The sequence below is a fragment of the Saimiri boliviensis genome, chromosome 5 (assembly GCF_048565385.1).
Source record: "Saimiri boliviensis isolate mSaiBol1 chromosome 5, mSaiBol1.pri, whole genome shotgun sequence".
In the NCBI taxonomy this organism is placed as follows: Eukaryota; Metazoa; Chordata; class Mammalia; order Primates; family Cebidae; genus Saimiri; species Saimiri boliviensis.
Genome location: NC_133453.1, coordinates 32,980,479 through 33,002,016, shown reverse-complemented (window position 1 = coordinate 33,002,016; position 21,538 = coordinate 32,980,479). Strand labels below are relative to the sequence as shown.

The following is a 21,538-nucleotide window of genomic DNA, read 5'->3' as shown; positions in this document are numbered from 1 at the left end:
CGAGCGTGGTGGCAGGTGCCTGTAATCTCAGCTACTCAGGAGGCTGAGAGGCAAGACAATCACTTGAACCCAGGAGGCGGAGGTTGCAGTGAGCCAAGATGGTACCATTGCCCTCCAGCCTGGATGACAGAGCAAAACTCTTGTCTCAAAAAAAATAAGTAAATAAAAAATAATAATAATAAGCCAATGGTCCACTGTGAATGTTTGAAAATAAATTTTTAATCCTAAAAATATATTGGTGTGTGGCAGATTGTATATTGTTTAGAATGGTTGGGCCAGTGTGGTAGCTCATGCCTGTAACCCTAACACTTTGGGAGGCTAGGGTGGGAGGATCACTTGAGTCCAGGAGTTCAAGATCAGCCTAGCCAACATAGTGAGACCCCATATCTAAAAAATAAAATAGCTGAGGCTGGGGGTGCACACCTGTAGTCCCAACTACTTGGAAGGTTGAGGTGGGAGGATCATGTGAGCCCAAAGGTGGAGCCTTCAGTGAGTCCTGAAGTCATACCATGGCACTCTATCCTGGGTGACACAGCATGACCCTGTCTCAAAGAACTACTGACAGTCTTTTTGTTGTTGTTAAAGCAGAGTCTTGCACTTGTCACTCAGGCTAGAGCATAATGGTGCGATTTTGGCTCACTGCAGTCTCCACCTCGTGGTTTCAAGTGATTCTCCTGCCTCAGCCTCTCGAGTAACTGGGATTACAGGTGCAACCACCACCATGCCTGGCTAATTTTTTTTTTTTTTTTTTTTCATATTTTTAGTAGAGACGGGGTTTCACCATGTTGACCAGGCTGGTCTCGAACCCCTGCCTGACTCAGCCTTCCAACGTGCTGGAATTACAGGCCTTTTTTTTTTCTTTTTTTCTTTCTTTTTTTTGGTGGGGAGGGGCACAGGATCTTCTCACTCTGTCACCCAGGCTGGAGTGCAGTGGTGCAAGCTCACTGCAGCCTGGACCTCCTGGGTTAAGGTGATCCTCCCACCTCAGCCTCCTAAGTAGCTGGGACTATAGGCACACACCACCACACTTGGCTAATTTTATTTTTTGTATAGAGAGGGTTATGACGATCCCCAAGCTGGTCTTGAATTCCTAGCCTCAAGCAATCCCCTCACCCCCCCATCTCCATCTCCCAAAATGCTGGGGTTACAGACATGAGCCACTGAGCCTGGCCTCTCCTGACAGTCTTGTTGGGAATATGCAAAAAGATATATTTACTTTCCGCATTATTTGTAATTCCGAAGTGTAGTTTAATTGTAACATAACAGTGTAGAAAATGTATTGTAACAAAACAGTATATAAAATTTTCTAAGGCCGGGCGTGGTGGCTCAAGCCTGTAATCCCAGCACTTTGGGAGGCCGAGGCGGGTGGATCACAAGGTCGAGAGATCGAGACCAACCTGGTCAGCATGGTGAAACCCCGTCTCTACTAAAAATACAAAAAATTAGCCGGGCATGGTGGCACATGCCTGTAATCCCAGCTACTCAGGAGGCTGAGGCAGGAGAATTGCCGCAACCCAGGAGGCGGAGGTTGCGGTGAGCCGAGATCGCACCATTGCACTCCAGCCTGGGTAACAATAGTGAAACTCCGTCTCAAAAAAAATAAATAAATAAAAGCATAGGACAGTGGTTTAGAGCTTGGGTTATTGACTCATACTGTCTGAGTTTAAATCCTGCAAATATCAATTTCTTTACTGTAAAAAATTGAATAATAATAATGCCTACATCTTTGGAGTATTGGGAAGTGGTGGTGAATTCACTGAAACATACCAGTCACCACGTATAACACCTGCAAAGAGTTATTACCTACTCAGTAGCACTTAGCCATTATTAATCCATGGGAGTATGCCATAATTTCATCTGGTTTACTGTTTTTTTTATTATTATTATTATTATTATTATTATTGAGACAGAGTTTTGCTCTTGTTGCCCAGGCTGGAGTGCAATGTTGCAATCTCCGCTCACTGCAACCTCTGCCTCCTGGATTCAAGCAATTCTCCTGCCTTAGCCTCACGAGTAGCTGGGACTACAGGCATGCGCCACCACACGCAGCCAATTTTGTATTTTTAGTAGAGACAGGGTTTCTCCATCTTCGTCAGGCTGGTCTTGAACTCCTGACCTCAGGTGATCTGCCTGCCTTGGTCTCCCAAAGTGCTGGGTTTACAGGCATGAGCCACTGTGCCTGCTCTGCTTTTTTAATTTACTATTTAGAATCTTAACTTTTCAAAAATCTGGAATAATTTACATGACTTCATTGTTATCAAACCTTTAACCATGCATGATAATGAGCTACTTTGTGCCACACAGCAATTTTTGTATAAGGTAACATGAATTATTAATATCAAGTTATTATGACATATAGCTATTGCAATGAACTGGAAAAAAAGTGGCCACTTGATTTTATTTAAACTGAAGTTTACTATAATGACAACAGCATAGGACAGCACATCCAACCAGCAGCCAAGTTTGAGAACTTTTTATTTACATAGTATGCAGTTAAAATGAGTTTCATTGCCATGGAATTTTACCTGTACTCAGTTTTCATTAATTGAGTAAATCCATGGCGGTAAATTGATTAGACTACTAATCTCCAATAAACGGAAGACTTCAGTGATAAAATGTTGTGCTAATAACAAATTGGACCCATTTTCCTAGTACTCTAGATGGGGTTTCACCATGTTGGTCAGGCTGGTCTCGAACTCCTGACCTCGTGATCCGCCTGCTGCAGCCTCCCAAAGCGCTGGGATTATAGGTATGAGTCACCATGCCTGGCCCATTTTCATAGTACTCTTGAGAAAGAATACAATTAGGGAAAAGAGACAGAAAATTGAGGAAATTTCTGTGAATTTATTATTCATGTTCCTCTGTTAGTTTTTTAAGAGTTCTTGATTCTTATCCAGGTTACTACAAGATGTTTTAAATTAATCTTATCTTCAATGTTATAATATAGGTAGTATTAAAAGTGTGCTATAATCTCACTCTAAAGAAATTGAAGGCCAGGCACAGTGGGTCACGCCTGTAATCCCAACACTTTGGGAGGCCAAGGTGGGTGGATCACCTGAGGTCAGGAATTCGAGACCAGCCTGGCCAACATGGTGAAACCCCATCTCTACTAAAAATACAAAAAATAGCTGGACATGGTGGCGCACCCCTATAATCCCAGCTACTCTGGATGCTGAAATGGGAGAATTGCTTGAACCCAGGAGGTGGAGAATGCAGTGAGCTGAGATCATGCCCTTGCACTCCAGTCTGGGCAACAGAGCAAGACCCCATCTCAAAAAAAAAAAAAAAAAAGAAAAGAGAAAAAGAAAAAAATTGAGACAAAGACATTTTTAAAGATTTTTCTGGGCTGGGCGCGGTGGCTCATGCCTGTAATCCCAGCACTTTGGGAGGCCGAGGCGGGTAGATCACGAGGTCAAGAGATTGAGACCATCCTGGTCAACATGGTGAAACCCCGTCTCTACAAAAAAATACAAAAAATTAGCTGGGCATGGTGGTGCGTGCCTGTAATCCCAGCTACTTAGGAGGCTGAGGCAAGAGAATTGCCTGAACCCAGGAGGCGGAGGTTGCGGTGAGCCGAGATCGTGCCATTGCACTCCAGTCTGGGTAACAAGAGTGAAACTCCGTCTCAAAAAAAAAAAAAAAAAAAAAAAGATTTTTCTTTCTTTTTAGAGATGGGGGTCTCACTTTGTTGCCCAGGCTGGTCTTGAACGCCTGTACTCAAGAGATCCACCCTCCTTGGCCTCCCAAAACACAAGAATGAGGCACCGTGCCTGGCCTAAAATATTTTTTTTTTAATGGAGACCCTTAATTGCTATACACTAGAGATTAAGCTGACATCAGAAAACACATTTTTTTTGCATCGGCCAACCCAGCAGCATTTCTTACATATTTTGATCTTAGGATCTATTACACTCCTTAAAATGATTAAAGACTCCTAAGAACCACTCAGATTTATTGCGTTAGAAATGTTAAGTTTTGCCGGGTGGCTCAAGCCTGTAATCCCAGCACTTCAGGAGGCCGAGGCGGGTGGATCACGAGGTCAAGAGATCGAGACCATTCCGGTCAACATAGTGAAACCCCGTCTCTACTAAAAATACAAAAAATCAGCTGGGCATGGTGGCGCATGCCTGTAATCCCAGCTACTCAGTAGGCTGAGGCAAGAGAATTATCTGAACCCAGGAGTTGGAGGTTACGGTGAGCCGAGATCGCGCCATTGCACTCCAACCTGGGTAACGAGCAAAACTCCATCTCAAAAAAAAAAAAAAAAAAGAAAGAAAGAAATGTTAAGTTTTAAGAAGTTAAAACTTAAAATAATAAACTATTCATTATTTTATTTAAAGGCAGCAACCATACCTCCATTATGGATTCACATCACCGCAGTGACATCTTCACATATTAGGGAGCCCCTGGAAAACCCCACAGTATACTCATAGGATAACGAGATTGAAAAGGGCAAATAACATCTTAATATTATTATGAAAATAGTTGCGATCTCATAGATGCTCTAGAAAGGGCTTGGGGTTCCCCAGAAGCCTCAGACCATATTTTGAGAACCACTGGTCTACACTGCATCTTTGCCTTCTTAGCAAAATTATCTTTTGTCTAACCTACTGTTGTTCAGGGATTAAATAATACCTTTTTTTTTTTTTTTTTTTTGAGACAGACTTTCTTAATTTGTTGTCCAGGGTGGAGCACAGTGGTGCCATCTCAGCTCACTGCCACCTCCGCCTTCTGGGTTCAGGCAATTCTCCTGTCTCAATCTCCCAAGTATCTGAAATTACAGGTGCCTGCCACCATGCCCGACTAATTTTTATGTTTTTAGTAGAGACGGGGTTTCATCATGTTGGCCAGGCTGATCTCAAACCCCTGGCCTCAGGTGACCTGCCCGCCTCAGCCTCCCAAAATACTGGGATTACCAGTGTGAGCCACCATGCCCAGCCAAGAATACTTATAATACTGACTTCTAAACAGTGACTGTAAGTATACAATTAATATGTTATCAATTTTCTTGTTATCGTTAACATGAAAGCAGTATAGACAGTATGTTGAAAGTGGACTTTGGAGGCTGGCATCCTGGGTTCTAATCCCAGATCTTAGCTAGGTGAAGAACCTAGCCTTTCTGAGTCTCAATGTCCTATCTGTAAATAATCATTATATTATTATTTATCTTTGCCGTGAAAATTAAGTGAATTAATCTCTTCTTCAAAAGTAGAGAAAGAAAAAACAAAAGAAAGTAAAAATTTTATTAGGAAAAAAACTAAAACTGGCTGGACACTGTGGCTCATGCCTTTAATCCCAGCAATTTAGAAGGCCAAGGTAGCCAGATCACTTGAGCCCAGGAATTTGAGGCTGCAGTGAGCTATGATCACACCACTGTACTCTAGCCTGGGTGACAGAGCCAGGCCCTATCTATAAATAAATAAATAAATAAATAAATAGATGTAAAAAGAAACTAGTTTTTCACCTCTCCTTCAAAATAGCTTGAGGCCATTTGCCCATATGCCTGGATTCTGACCAGTAGGATGTGGGCTATAATGCCCCTGTCTTAAAGCCCTTTCTTCCCCATCTGCACGCCTTCAGAGGTGGGCAAACTGGAGAAGCTCGATCCCTAAGTCATTGCTTAGAGGAGAGTTGCTCAACTCACACTAGATTGTGACATGAGCAAGAAATCAATCTTGGTTGTGTTAAGCCACTGAGATTTGGAGTTGATTCACTATTGCAGCATCTAGCCTATCTCCACTGATACACAAGTGCAGGCCATTTGAGTTGGGGAAAGGGGAGGGCTCTGAAAAGGTGACATTTAAATGGAAATTTAAAAGAGTAGAAGAAAACAGCCACTTGAAGAGCCAAGAAAAAGGTATTTCAAGCAAGGGAACAGAAACTGCCAAAAACCCGGACAGAAGAAACTGTCAACTGATCAACCAGGGGGGGAAGTGGCACAAGATAACTTAAGATTAAGTCAAAGAGAAGACTGAAAGCTTTGAACCACCCAGACTCCACTAATGGCTCACAGCCTGCAGGACAGGCATTTCTACGCCATCACTACTCAACTCATCTGTGTGAGTCACAGACCCTGAGTGTCCTCAAGGGTGAGGCTGGCTCCCTGATGACACTGCCATGCAGCTAAGGAGTTGGCTGAAGGATATTCAAAAAGCCTTAAGGAATAAAGCTCCAGTCGGTGCCAGAGAAAGACAACCATAGACGGAGTCTTGGTACAACTGTGTTCACCACCGTCTTTTTCAAGTTCTCTAGCTTCTCAGTGTTTCCATAAGACCTGACTGCAGAGAGAAAAAACAAGACAACTGCTCAGCACTACCTTGAGGGAATGTGCAGCATAAATAGCTACACTTGGATTTTTTGTTTTGCTGATGAAATAACATTTTTGTTCACAACTCCTGGACAACAGCAGTCATGCCCGATGTTCTTGTTCTACAACACAATAGAAGGAGCAGCTAGAGGAGAAGTTTTCAGACTTGCGTTCTGTTGGGTTTTAGAGTCACATCTGTGACTTTCAGCTGGAAATGGCTGGACAACCACATTTGTTGAATGAATTAATGAATGTTACAATACATCACATCAAATTATTGCCACCTCACTCCAAGAGTGCTTCAATGCAAATTCTACTTGTAGATACCTTTGAGTTAATGATGCTAAAGAATTTGTAGTTACTTTCATTATTTGTGTTTCATTAACCTAGAGTTCAATAACATTCACAGATGTAGTACACGTTTGGACAAGAAGCTATTGACTGTCTTATCTTTTGATGATTCCAAGAAAAGGTATGGAGCCATTTGCCTTTCCATACTTTATAGGTTAATTTGTGTGGAATTAGAAAAGCGGGGCCGGGCGCGGTGGCTCAAGCCTGTAATCCCAGCACTTTGGGAGGCCGAGGTGGGTGGATCACGAGGTCAAGAGATCGAGACCATCCTGGTCAACATGGTGAAACCCCGTCTCTACTAAAAATACAAAAAAATTAGCTGGGCATGGTGGTGCGTGCCTGTAATCCCAGCTACTCAGGAGGCGGAGGCAGGAGAATTGCCTGAACCCAGGAGGCAGAGGTTGTGGTGAGCCGAGATGGGGCCATTGCACTCCAGCCTGGGTAACAAGAGCGAAACTCCATCTCAAAAAAAAAAAAAAAAAAAAAAAACAAAAGCGGGTACATTTTAAGTAAGTCAAACCAAAAGGCAACATCAAGGGGAGAATAGTAAATAATCAAGTGAAAATGCTAGTTTGTAATTCCAAGAGCTCATATATTTATAGCAGTGGCTCTTTCCAGGTGACACAGGGCATTTGGAGTTCAAGTTTTCCTGATGGGATGTACAGGAGTGGGAGTGGAGTTACATGCTAACGTGACCAGGGAGGATGCAGTGCTGAGGATCCAGGGCAGGATGCAGGCAGTGTCCCCCGACTAGCAGCCTCCAGAAAGCCTTGACCCACAGGTGTGCTTTATGTGTCCCATGCAGACTTGCTCTCATAGTGTTGTTTTCTAGTTTAGTGTCAACATTAGAAAGTAGGGACATGTATCTTAGTCCATTTTGTGCTCCTATAAAAGCAGATCTAAGACTGAGTAATTTAAAATGAGCAGAAACTTACTGACTTCTAGTTCTGGACACTGGAATGTCCAAGATCGAGGGACTGGAATCTGGGGAGAGACTCCTTGCTGTGTCATCCCATGGTGCAAAGACAGAGAGAGAGAGAGCAAGAGAGCAAGAGTTCAAACTTGCACCCTCAAGCCCCTCTCCCCGCTCTTTTTTTTTTTTTTTTTTCTTTAGAAAGAGTCTCACTCTATTGCCCAGGCTGGAGTGCAATGGCATGATCTCGGCTCACTGCAACCTCCACCTCCTGGGTTCAAGCAATTCTCCTGCCTCAGCCTACCGAGTAGCTGGGATTACAGGTGTGTGCCACCATGCTGGCTAATTTTTGGTATTTTTAGTAGAGATGGGGTCTCACCGAGTTGGCCAGCCTGGTCTTAAACTCTTGACCTCAGGGATCCACCCACCTCAGCTTCCCAAAGTGCCGGGATTATAGGTGTGAGCTACCACGCCTGGCTTCAAGCCCTTTTATAATCATTATTAATCCATTCATGAGGGTGGAGCCTCATGACCTAAACACCTCCATTAGGCCCCACCTCCCAACACTGTTTAAGTTTCAAATACATGCCTTTTGGTGGGAGACATTCAAACTATAGCAAGACGTCAGATAAAGATCAAGATAATAGCCGGGCGCGGTGGCTCAAGCCTGTAATCCCAGCACTTTGGGAGGCTGAGGCGGGGGGATCACGAGGTCAAGAGATCGAGACCATTCCGGTCAACATAGTGAAACCCCGTCTCTACTAAAAATACAAAAAATTAGCTGGGCATGGTGGCACGTGCCTGTAATCCCAGCTATTCAGGAGGCTGAGGCAGGAGAATTGCCTGAACCCAGGAGGCGGAGGTTGCGATGAGCCGAGATCGCGCCATTGCACTCCAGCCTGGGTAACAAGAGCGAAACTCCGTCTCAAAAAAAAAAAAAAAAAAAAAGATCAAGATAATAAAATTGAGATCACTATTTGAAATCGTTTCTTCGAAATGGCTTTCTTTGAAATTTTTGAAATATCTGACAAACATGGGTCCAAATGCCCACAGGATGGCAACAAGCTAGAGCCAGGCTGGCTCTTCCCCCTTTGGACATTCTGCTCTCTCCTCCGTGTCCCGAGGTCCCCTCCACTCCTTGTTGTCTTGTCCCCGCAAGCTTCATTCATTTACGGTACTGTCAGGATCTATGAGGGAGCACCAATAACCAGCCTCTCACTTTTTCTTCTCTGGGTTCTAAAGAAGCTGAGAAATAAGACAACAACTAAAGCTAAAGGCAAACACATCCCCTCTATTTACCAAGAGAGAAGAGGTTGGAGGGTGAGGCTTATGTCTGCAGGCAAATGGAGCTACAAACGCTAAGATGACTCACCCAGCACTGGATGGGGGCAGGCCTCCATGTCATTCTTACAGCATGGAGGAGCAGAGGAGCGTGCAGGTTCCGCCCACAGGCCTGATCCTAGAGGGAGAAAGATCTGGACTGAGCCACATGTAGGAAATGTATTGCCAATGCATGCTGCAGGGCAGAGAGGCCTGGGGTGGCATTCGCAGAGCTCCCAGTGAGGGGAAGTAGCCCACCTCAACTCACCGGGGCCTCACAGGTCTGGAGCTGAGGAAGGCTACAGGAAGCTTTCTTTAACATCCCAAGCACAGGATACCTGATGTTCTCCCCATGGTCATGCTGATATTTTTTTTCAAAGGGTTTTTAGCTCAAGTAAAGATGGTGACATTCAGCTACCATGGAAACACAAAGTTTCTAGGAAGAAAGAAGCAGAACTCACCATCTACTGGGGCAAATCAACTAGAATAAAAAACAAAGGCAAGAGAATAAAAGGAAGATGAATCAAAAGGGAATCCAAGATGTGATGTTAAGATAGATGCTAAATTGAAGAAAACAAGAAAGGGCCCAGGCGCAGACAGGTGGCCAAGTGGGTTCAGGGCCCAGCGACTGCGGTATAATCACCACATTCACTGAGCAGTAGCTGGTTCCATGCACATGTGTGACATGCGTATTTGTAGGTAATATGAACCCTACTTTAGAGATGAGGAAACTGAGACAGAGGGTGATTCCGAAAGGCCAGTGGAGAGATTCCACAGGCAGCCCCACTGACTCCGAAAGGAACCTTTCCCCTTCCTTGCCTACTGTTTCAGCCAAATAAATGGGGCTTCATAGAGAGCAGGAGCAGCCTGAGGCCTCTGAGGTGGCCAGAATGGGCCCTTTAAAGAAGGGCAAGGCTGGTGCAGTGGCTCCTGCCTATAATCCCAGTACTTTGGTAGGCAGAGGTGGAAGGATTGTTTGAGCTCAGGAGTTTGAGAGCAGCCTGGGCAACACAGCGAGACATTGTCTCTACAAAATATAAACAAAATTAGCCAGGCATTGTGGAACATGCCTGTAGTCCCCGCTACTCAGGAGGCTGAGGTAGGAGGATCACTTGAGCCTGGGAAGCCGAGGCTGCAGTGAGCTATGATCATGCCACTGCACTTCAGCCTGGGCAACAGAGCAAGACCTTGTTTCAAAAAAAATAAATAAGAAGAAGGGCAGATCTGGAGCCAAGGCCCTCAGTTGGGGCTGGAAACTCAAGGCTCGCCCTGCCCCACAGAACCCAACCATTTGGCACATCTCTCTGCTAACAAGCGCTCATTTTCATCTTCCTGTTCATCCTCTTCCCTATGGTGCTGTGACCTGACCGACCCCTCCCCTGGTGGTCCAGTCCCCACTCCATACCACAGAGCAACACCTAACCAAAGAAGGACGATGGGAAAAGTCTGAACACCCAGGGATACGGAATCCGCCTCCACAGACACCACTCTTGACCCCTCCAGTCATCATCGACAAGGTTTCCAGAAGAGCTGGGGATCTGTGTTGCAAGAGAACCTTCTTCCAGGGACTCCCTTGACTCCTGGTTCAGTCACGATGCCACCAGCAGACAAATCTAACACATACCTGAATAGGGTCACGTTCACTCAGCAATTCTCTAAGAGAACAACTGTGTAAATTTCCTTAATAGGAAATGTTTTCAGATGGAACATATGGAGAGTCAAAAAAGTGGCTAAATATAAATCTATATTTACAGAAATGAATCAGGAGCAAAGAAAATTTGAACAGAAAAAGCTGGATGGATAAGTTTTCTTTCAAGACAGGTTTTTCCGTGTGTGTGCGTGTGTATGTGTGTGTGTGTGTGTGTGTGTGTGTTCAGTGTATGTGAATTTCTAGAGCACCAGTGTTACCTACAGTTAAAAAAAAGAAAAGAAAAAAATCTGATGCCAAAAATAATTTTAATGCCAGTCACATTACAGAAGTACCCGAGGCTCTATCCACTAACTTTCTTTTTGTTGAGACAGAGTCTTGCTCTATCGCCCAGGCTGGAGGGCAGTGACACAATCTTGGCTTATTGCAACTTCCACCTCCTGGGTTCAAGTGATTCTCCTGACTCAGCCTCCTGAGTAACTGGGATTACAGGTGTGCACCACCATGCCCAGCTAATTTTTTGTATTTTTAGTAGAGAGGAGGTTTTTACCATACTGGCCAGGCTGGTCTCAAACTCCTGACCTCATGATCCACCCACCTCAGCCTCCCAAAGTGTTGAGATTACAGGCGTGAGCCACCATGCCCAGCATCTTTTTTTTTTTTTTTTTGGTGAGGAGTCTTGCCCTGTCACCCAGGCTGGCACAGTGGTGGGATCTCATCTCACTGCAACTTCGGCCTCCCGAGTTCAAACAATTCTTCTGCTCTAGCCTCCCAAGTAGCTGGGACTACAGGCACCAACTGCCACACTTGGCTAATTTTTTGTATTTTAGTAGAGACGGGGTTTCATTATGTTGTCCAGGCTGGTCTTGAACTCCTGAGCTCAGGCAATCCGCCTACCTTGGCCTCTCAAAGTGCTAGGATCATAGACGTGAGCCACTGTGTCCAGCCACTATCCACTAACTTTCATCAGCAGTAAGCCCGTTGTTTGCATCATAGGCATGGAGATGATCAAATAGAACATAGATTTTTCTAATAGAAGTTTCAAGTTTAAGATTTTTTTTTTAACTAAAGTAACGTTAGGAGAAATGTTCTACATTATTAATGCTGAAAGAAAAAAGAGGCAAACTTTGGGCCAGGCATGGTGACTCACACCTGCAATGCCAGCCCTTTGGGAGGCTGAGGCAGGTGGATCACTTGAGGTCAAGAGTTCAAGACCAGCCTGGCCAACATGGTGAAACTCCATCTCTACCAAGAATGCAAAAAAAAAAGAACAAAAAAACAAACTAGCCAGGCATGGTAGCGCGCACCAGTAGTCCTAGCTACTTGGGAGGTTGAGGCAAGAGAATCACTGGAACTCAGGAAGTGGAGATTGCAGTGAGCCAAGATCATGCCACTGCACTGCAGACTGGGTGACTGAGTGAGACTCCAACTCAAAAAAAGAAAAAAAAAAGTGCAAAATTTGCACACTGAAAGCTACCAAATATTGTTGAAAGAGATTAAAAACTTAATAAATCAGGCAGGTTCAGTGGCTCTCACCTGTAGTCTCAGCACTTTGGGAGGCCAAGGCGGGAGGATCCTCAGGTCAGGAGATCAAGACCATCCTGGCTAACACAGTGAAACCCCATCTTTAATAAAAGTGCAAAAAAAAAAAAAAAAAAGAGCCAGTCATGGTGGCATGCATTGGTAGTCCCAGCTACTCAGGCGGCTGAGGCAAGAGAATTGCTTGAACCCAGGAGGTGAAGGTTGCAGTGAATTGAGATTGCGCCACTGCACTCCAACCTGTGCGACAGAGAGAGATTCTGTCTCAAAACAACAACAACAACAACAAAAAACCTAATAAATCAAAAGCTATCCCATGTTTGTGTATCACAATACACTAATATTAAGATGGTAATATTCCTCAAACTGATCTACAGATTCAGTATAATACCTATGAAAAATTACGGCTAGCCTTTTTGGATAAATTGGCAAGTTAATTCTAAAATTCAGAAGAAAATGGAAGAGACCTAGAATATCCAAACCAATCTTGAAAAAGAAAGTTGGAGGATTCACACTCCTCAATGTCAAAACTTACTACAAAGCTCTAGTAATCGAGGCTGTGTGGAACTGACATAAAGAGAGACATGACCAGCAGAATAGAATCGGAAGTCCAGAAATAAACCTTTACATTTTTGATAAACTGAGCACCAGCAAGCGTGCTGATAAGGTTTCTATCTCTGTCCCCACTGAATCTCATGTTGAACTGCAATCTCCAGTGTTGGAAGTGGGGCCTGGTGGGAGATGATTGAATCCTGGGAGCAGATTTTTCATGAATGGTTTAGTGCCATTCCCCTGGTGATGGATGAGTTCCTGTGAGATCCAGTTGTTTAAAAGTGTGGCATTTCCCATCCTGTCTCTTGCTCCTGCTTTTACCATGTGATGTGCCTGTTCCCCCTTCACCTTGCACCATAATTGTAAGGTTCCTGAAACCCTCACCAGAAGTTGAGCAGTGCTGGTCTGGTGCCCTGCTTGTACAGCCTACAGAACTGTGTACCAATGAAACTCTTTTCTTTACAAATTACCTGGTCTCAGGCATTTCTGTATAGCAACTCAAATAGGGCCTAACACAGGTGCCAAGACAATTCAGTGGGGGAAATAACAGTCTTTAGAAAATGGGGATGGGACAACTAGATATCCACATGTAGAAGAATGAAGTCAGACCCTTACCTCACACCATACACTAAGATTGACTCAAAATGGATAAAGACCAAAACATAAGAGTTAAAATTATAAAATTCTTAAAAGAAAACAGAAGAGTAAATCTTCGTGGCCTTGAATTAGGCAATGCCTTCTAAGATACAACACCCAAAGCACAAGTGACAAAACAAATTGGAAAATTGGACTTCATCAAAATTAAAATATTTATGTGTTGAAGAATAGCATCAAGCAAGTTAAAAGACAATCAGCAGAAAAAATATTTACAAGTCATTTGTCTAATAAGGGAATTGCATCCAGAGCACATAAAGAACACTTACCGCTCAACAATTAAAAAAAAAAACTTAAAAATGGGACAAGGATTTAAATAGACATTTCTCCAAAGATATAAGAATAGCCAATAAGCACATCAAACACTGCTCAATATTATTGATTCACAGAGATTGCAAATCAAACACATAATACAATGTCACTTCATACCTGCTAGAATGGCTATAATCAAAAAGACAGATAATAAGTGCTGGAGAGGATGTAGAGAAACTGGAATCCTAGTAAGTTGCCAGTGGGATTGTCAAATGGTGCAGCCACTTTGGAAAACAGTTTGGCAGTTCCTCAAAATGTTATACATAGAGTTATGATATGACCCACTATTCTATTCCTAGATATAGTACCAAGAGAAATGAAAACATATGTCCGCACAAAACCACATACACAAATTTTGTAGAACCTTTATCCATACTAGTAAAAGGTGGAAACAACCCAAATGTCCATCAAATGATGAGTGGAAAAACAAAATATGGTATATCCATATAATGAAATATTATTCAGCCATAAAAAGTAATGAAGTACTGTATATGTTGCAACACGGATAAACCTTGAAAACGTTATGTTCAGTGAAAGAAGTCAGTCACAAAAGATCATGTGTATGTATGTGTGTATGTGTGGCTACACGTATTGTATGATGCTATTTATGTGAAATATTGAGAAGAAGCAAATCTATAGACACAGAAAAAATAATAGTGGTTGATTAGAGTTGTGGGGGTGAAGAAAGGGATTCATTGCTAATGCGTACAGGCTTTCTTTTCTGGATGACAGTGTTGCACAACTCTAAGCATACTAAAACTACTCTTTTGGACACTTTAACTCGGTGAATGCTACAATATGTGAATTATATCTCCATAGAGCTGTTTTTTGTTTATTTGTTTGTTTGTTTGTTTGCTTTGGAGATGGAGTCTGGTTCTGTCACCCAGGCTGGAATGCAGTGGTACCATCTCGGCTCACTGCAATATCCACCTCCCAGGCTCAAGCAGTTCTCAGATTCTCCTGCCTCAGCCTTCCTAGTAGCTTGGATTACAGGCACCAGCCATTATGCTAGGCTAATTTTTGTATTTTTAGTAGAGGCAGAGTTTCACCATATTGGTCTCAAAAACTATATATTTTGCCTTATAGTGTGTAATGGCATATAAGTAACATAAATAGGTGTTTCCTGAATTGATACTTACCTATTACTATAACATATTTTGACATTTTGTTTTCTTTTTTCTTGGAGACAGAGTTTTACTCTTGTCGCCCAGGCTGGAGTGCAGTGACGCCATCTTGTCTCCCTGCAACCTCCACCTCCTGAGTTCAAGCAATTCTCCTGCCTCAGCCTCCCAAGTAGCTGGGATTATAGGCACCCACCACCATGCCCAGTTAATCTTGTGTTTTTAGTAGAGACAGGATTTCACTGTGTTGGGCCGGCTGGTCTTAAACTCCTGACCTCAAGTGATCCACTCTCCTCAACCATCCAAAGTACTGGGATCACAGGCATGAGCCACCACACCCGACCTCAGTAAATTGATTTTTATGACTACTAATGGGTCCCCCAAAACAAATAAAGTGGGTGAAAGAGGTTAAAAAAAAAAAGCACTCTGAGAAGAAATTGAAGTGTAACTGTAATACAAAAAACAAAAGCTGTATTCCATACTTCTGATTAGCTCCCCTCTCTTATGCTTCAAGCTTTAGACTCTGACTTTCTAATACCACATCCAATCATATTGAATTAGCCTGAAGTTTGATTTGGAGGGCTGGTGAGCCACTCTCATTTTGGCCTGATGACATTTTGGGCTTGGGGCAATCTCCCTTTTTTTGGTACTTAGCTCAACCACAGAAATAATACCAGCATTAATAATATCATCACTTTACCATGCACATCTAATTGAAATGTGAATGGGTAAGCTATTGGCCAATGGCCCCTGTCCACTAATTATGTATCATCTGAAAATCTGACCCAAGTATCTGACAATCAGACAGGGATAGCTTTCATCCTGCCATTATCGGTTCACAGTTATGCCATCTGGCTCTTAGACCCAGAAGAAAACTTGGCATCCATAGTCAACCAGAATGACCTCCAATTCTTAAAACATCTTATTTTTTCTTTGCCAAGAACCAAGTGACAACTGATCTCAAAGTGTCAGCACTTAACCTGTAAAACAAATGACTTGGGGGAAGAGGCATTTTCTCAATGAAAAATAGGATTGAAAATAGGGTTAAGAGTATTTTCGTGTCATCAGATATCTCAAACTAAGTTCTAACAGTATAACCTAATTTATATTTTCTCTGTGTTTGTCTCTGAATTTTCAGTTCATGTTAATAAATACTTTTTGAGCACCTGCCATATGAAATGAAATGAGCCAAGCATTAGAAGGATACCAAGTAGTAGTCATCAGGGAAATGGCTCTAGCTCTGTAGAAATAAAACATCAGATTTCAGCAGCTTAACCCAATGAAAGTTTATTTTACACTCAACAGCTCAATGATGCTATTCTAGATCAAAGGACAAGTTTCTTCCATGTAGTGATCCAGGGACTCCAGTGCCTTCTACCTTGAGTTCCTGCCAGACCCTAGGGCATCAGAATCTTCTGTTTCAAGCTGGTGAAGAGATGAAAGAGTAGAGAAGGCTCACACACCTAAAAACACCCCGCCCAGAAGCAACATCAATCACTTCCACTTTCATTCTACTGGTAAGAACAGCCATGTGGCCACACCTGGCTGCAAGGTATTGGCCAATGTAGTCCCTGGCTGGGTAATCACATCCCTGTGACACAGTAGGGAAGGCTGGGAACAAGCTGGAGACCTCTTCATTTATATTGTGTAAGACATAGCTTCTACCTTCAAAGAACTTTCATCAGAAGAAATAAATAAACGGAGAGACATTTCAAATTCCTGAGTAGGAAGACTTAATATTATCATGATGTCAGTTCTTCCAAACCTGATCTACAGATTTAATGCATTCCCAAAGTCCCAGGAAGTTATTTTGTGGCTATCAACAAAATGATTCTAAAGGACGTGAAGAGACAAAAGACCCAGAATAGCTAACATAGTGTTGAAGGAGAACAAAGTTGGAAGACTGACCAGACACAGTGGCTTGCGCCCGTAATCCCAGCATTTTGGGAGGCCAGGGTGGGCACTTGAGCTCAGGAGTCCAAGACCAACCTGGGCAACATGGCAAAACCCCATCTCTAAAGAAAATACAAAAATTAGCTGTATGTGGTGGCTTGTACCTATAGTCTCAGCTACTTAGGAGGTTGAGGCAGGTGAATTCCTTGAGCCCAAGAGGCAGAGGCTGCAGTGAGCCAAGACTGCACCACTGCACTCCAGCCTTGGCAACAGAATGAGACTCTGTCTTAAAAAAAGAAGAAGAAAAAAAGAAAAAAAAGGTCAGGCATGGTGGCTCACACCTGTAATCCCAGTAATTTGGGAGGCCAAGGTGAGTGTATCACTTGAGGTCAGGAATTCAAGACTAGCCTGGCCAACATCATGAAATCCCATCTCTATTAAAATACAAAAATTAGATGGGCATGGTGGCACATGCCTGTAATCTCAGCTACTCAGGAGGCTGAGGCAAGTGAATCGCTTGAACCCAGGAGGCAGAGGTTGCAATGAGCTGAAATCAAGCCATGGCACTCCAGCCTCGGCGACAGAGCGAGACTCTGTCTCAAAAAAGAGGAAAAAGAAACTTGGAGGACTGTCTCTGTGACTTCAAGACTTACTATAAAGCTGCAGTAATCAAGACAATGTGGCATTGGCAAAAGGACAGATGAATAGATAAATTGAATAAAGAACCCAGAAATAGACCCATATAAATATAGTCAACTGATCTTGGACAAAGGAGCAAAGACAATACGTTGGAGTGAAGGCAGACTCTTCAACAAATGGTGGCTGGAACAACTGGACATCCACATACAAAACAATGAATCTAGATGCAGCTTCTACACCCTTCACAAAAATTAACTCGAAATGGATTATATACAACACAAACTATAAAACTCCTAGACTGGGCAAGGTGACTCACATCTGTCATCCCTACACTTTGGGAGGCCGAGGCAGGTGGATCACCTGAGGTCAGAAGTTGGAGACCAGCCTGGGAAACATGGCGAAACCTCGTCTCTACTAAAAATACAATAAAATTTCGCACAGCATGATGGTGCACACCTGTAATTCCAGCTACTCAGGAGGCTGAGACAGAAGGATTGCTTGAACCCGAGAGGTAGAGGTTGTAGTGAGCCAAGATCGCACCACTGCATGCCAGCCTGGGCAACAGAGTGAGACTCCATCTTCAAAAATAAGCAAACTCCTAGAAGAAAACATAGGAGAAAAATCTAGATAACATTGGGTACGATGATGCTTTTTTAAATACAACATCAAAGGCGTGATCCATGAAAGAAATAATAGATTAGCTGGATTTCATTAAAATTAAAAACTTCTGCTCTGTGAAAGAATATGTCAAGAGAATTAATTAAACTGGGACTGGTAAGCTGCACACTGGGACAAAATATTTTCAAAAGATATATTAAGATTATTACCTGGGGCCAGGCGCGGTAGCTCACGCCTGTAATCCCAGCACTTTGGGAGGCCAAGGCGGGTGGATCACAAGATCAGGAGTTCGAGACCAGCCTGGCCAGCAAGGTGAAACCCCATCTCTACTACAAATAAAAAAAAATTAGCCGAGCATGGTGGTGCAGGCCTGTAGTCCCAGCTACTCAGGAGGCGAGGCAGAATTGCTTAAACCCAGAAGGCAGAGGCCAAGATCATGCCATTGCACTCCAGCCTGGGCAACAGAGAGAGACTCCATCTCAAAAAAAAAAAAAAAAAAAAAAAAAATTACTACCTAAAATACAAATATTTTTTGTTGTTGTTTTGAGATGGAGTCTTGCTCTGTCGCCCAGGTTGGAGTGTAGTGGCAGGATCTTAGCTCACTGCAACCTCTGCCTCCTGGGTTCAAGCAATCCTCCTGCTTCAGCCTCCCAAGTTATGGATTACAGGCACGCAGTGCCACACCTGGCTAATTTTTGTATTTTTAGTAGAGATGGGGTTTCACCACATTGGCCAGGCTGGTCTTGAACTCTTGATGTCAGGTGATCCACCCACCTTGGCCTCCCAAAGTGCTAGGATTACAGGCAAGAGCCACTACACCCAGACCCAAAGAATTCTTAAAACTCAACAATAAGAAAACAAACAACTTGATTTAAAAATAGACCAAACACCTTAACAGACACCTCACCAAATAGGATATAGATGGCAAATAAGCATATGAAGAAATACTCCACATCATATGTCATCAAGGGAAAGCAAATTAAAACAGTGAGATACCACCTCACACATATTAGAGTGGCCAGAATCCAGAACCCTGACAACATTAAATGCTGGTGAGGACATAGAGCAGCAGGAAATGTTGCTGGTGGGAATGCAAAACGATGCAACTAGTTTGGAAGACCGTTTGGGAGTTTCTTACAAAACTAAACATACTTTTATTACATAATCCAGCAGTCATGCTCCTTGGTGTCTACCCAAAGACGTTAAAAACTTATGTCCAGGGGGGAACATGGTGGTTCACACCTGTAATCCTGGCACTTTGGGATGCCAGGTGGGAGAATTACTTGAGCTCAGGAATTTCAGACTAGCCTGGGCAACATAGTGGCACCTCATCTCTACAAAAAATTTAAAAATTAGACAGGCGGCCAGGCGTGGTGGCTTATGCCTGTAATCCAAGCACTTTGGAGGCCAAGGCGGGCGGATCACCTGAGGTCGGGAGTTCAAGACCAGCCTGACCAACATGGTGAAACACCATCTTTATTAAAAAAAAAAAAAAAGCCAGGCGCGGTGGCTCAAGCCTGTAATCCCAGCACTTTGGGAGGCCGAGGTGGGTGGATCATAAGGTCAAGAGATCAAGACCATCCTGGTCAACATGGTGAAACCCCATCTCTACTGAAAATACAAAAAATTAGCTGGGCATGGTGGCGCGTGCCTGTAATCCCAGCTACTCAGGAGGCTGAGGCAGGAGAATTGCCTGAACCCAGGAGGCGGAGGTTGCGGTGAGCCGAGATTGCACCATTGCACTCCAGCCTGGGTAACAAAAAGGAAACTCCGTCTCAAAAAAAAAAAAAAAAAATTAGACAGGCATGGTGTTGCACACCTGGAGTCTCAGCTACTTGGGAGGCTGAGTTGGAAGGATCACTTGACTTCAGGAAGTTGAGGCTACAGTGAGCCATGATCATACCACTGCACTCCAGCCTGGGTGACAGGCAAGACCCTGTCTTAAGAAAACAAAGGAAGGAAGGAAGGAAGGAAGGAAGGAAGGAGAGAGGGAGAGAGGAAATTAGGAGGGGAGGGGAGAGGAGACGAGAGGGACGAAAGAGGTGGGGAGAAGAAGGAGGGAAGAGAGGAGGGGAGCCACGGAGGGGAGGGGAGGGGAGGGAAGGGAAAAAAAAGAGCTCTCAAGCCATAAAAAGTTATGAAGAGTTTGCTTATAGCCATTACTGGAGATAGTGGGGAAAAAAACGTTATGAAGAGGCCAAGCGCAGTGCCTCATGCCTGTAATCTCAACACTTTGGGAGGCTGAGACTGGTGGATCACCTGAGGCCAGGAATTGGAGACCAGCCTGGGCAACATGGTGAAACTCTATCTCTACTAAAAATACAAAAATTAGCCAGGTTGGTGGCACACGCCTGTAATCCCAGCTACTTGGGAAGCTGAGACAAAGAATCGCTGGAAAATGGATGGCAGAGGCTACAGTGAGCCGAGATCATATCATTGCACTGCAGCCTGGGTGACAAAGTGAGACTGTCTCAAAAAACAAAAGTTATGCAGAAAACTTAAATGCATATGACTAAGTGAAAGAATCCAATCCAGAAAAGGCTGCATACTGGATGACTCCAACTATCTGACATTTTGGAAAAGGCAAAACTATGCAGACAGTAAAAATATCAGTAGTTGCTAAGGGTTGAAGGCAGGGGTTAGTGCAGTGAAAATACTCTGTGTGATACTCTCATGGTGGATACATTTCACTATACATTTGTGCAAACCCATAGGATGAACGACACTGAGAGCACGAATGTAAACTAAGGGCTTTGGGGGATTATGATGTATCAGCAGGGCTTCATCAGTTGTAACGAATTTACCCCTCTGGTACAGAATGTTGATAATGAGAAAAGTTATGCATCTATGGGGACAAATATGTGAGATATCTTTCTATCTTCCTCTCAGTTTTGCTGTGAACCTAAAACTGATCTGAAAAAACAACAACAACAACAACAACAACAAAAAAACTTTATTTTTACCTTGTTACGCTCCTGAAAGCAAAGAGCAAGATGGGTCACCAGTAGCTGTACTGGAACCACGTGCAAAAATTCGGCCAAGATTGCTCTTGTCTGTCTGCTCATATCGGCACAGTCTGACCCAGAAATATGGCTTCAATATGTGTCACTAGTGTTTCTGTCAGTATGCGAATGACATCGGTTTCATTAAATTGGACTAAATGATCTTTCTTCAAAGGATTGCCAAGGCATCTACCCAATGAAAAACCATGATAGTTCTTTGTACATAAAGTAAACATAAAAATTTTTTTAATTTAAAAAAAAAGAGAGGAAAGAAACTTCATCAGAGTAGAAAAGAGCTCACAGAAGAGGTGTATCATGGAAGAAGTAGCATTTGAAATGCTCCTTGATAGAACTGCCAGACAGCCTTAGTAAGAGCAGCATGCCAGAAAGAGGGATCAGCACTAATAAGAGTGGTGGGGAGAGAATGTTGAGTAACTAGTTTTCCTCAACAAACTTTTGCACAGAGGAGAGATTAAACGCGGATTAGGTCCCTGCTACCTAAGGCCTTGAATGTCAGGAGAAAGAGTTTGAATTTCATTCCTCCATTATCATGGTTATCTACATTTGTAACGCAAAGGCCCAAGAACAATGATAGCATTAATTGTTGACAAGTAATGGCCCCAGACCAGAAAATACATTCATTGAGAAAAGACTTCATGTTGTGGAGGG

At 43.3% G+C, this 21,538-nt stretch overlaps 1 pseudogene; it reads left to right on the top strand.

Moving 5' to 3' along the window:
• Positions 1-20,860: 20,860 nt before the first annotated feature.
• Positions 20,861-21,027, top strand: LOC120364360 (small ribosomal subunit protein uS14-like; annotated as a pseudogene).
• Positions 21,028-21,538: the final 511 nt, after the last annotated feature.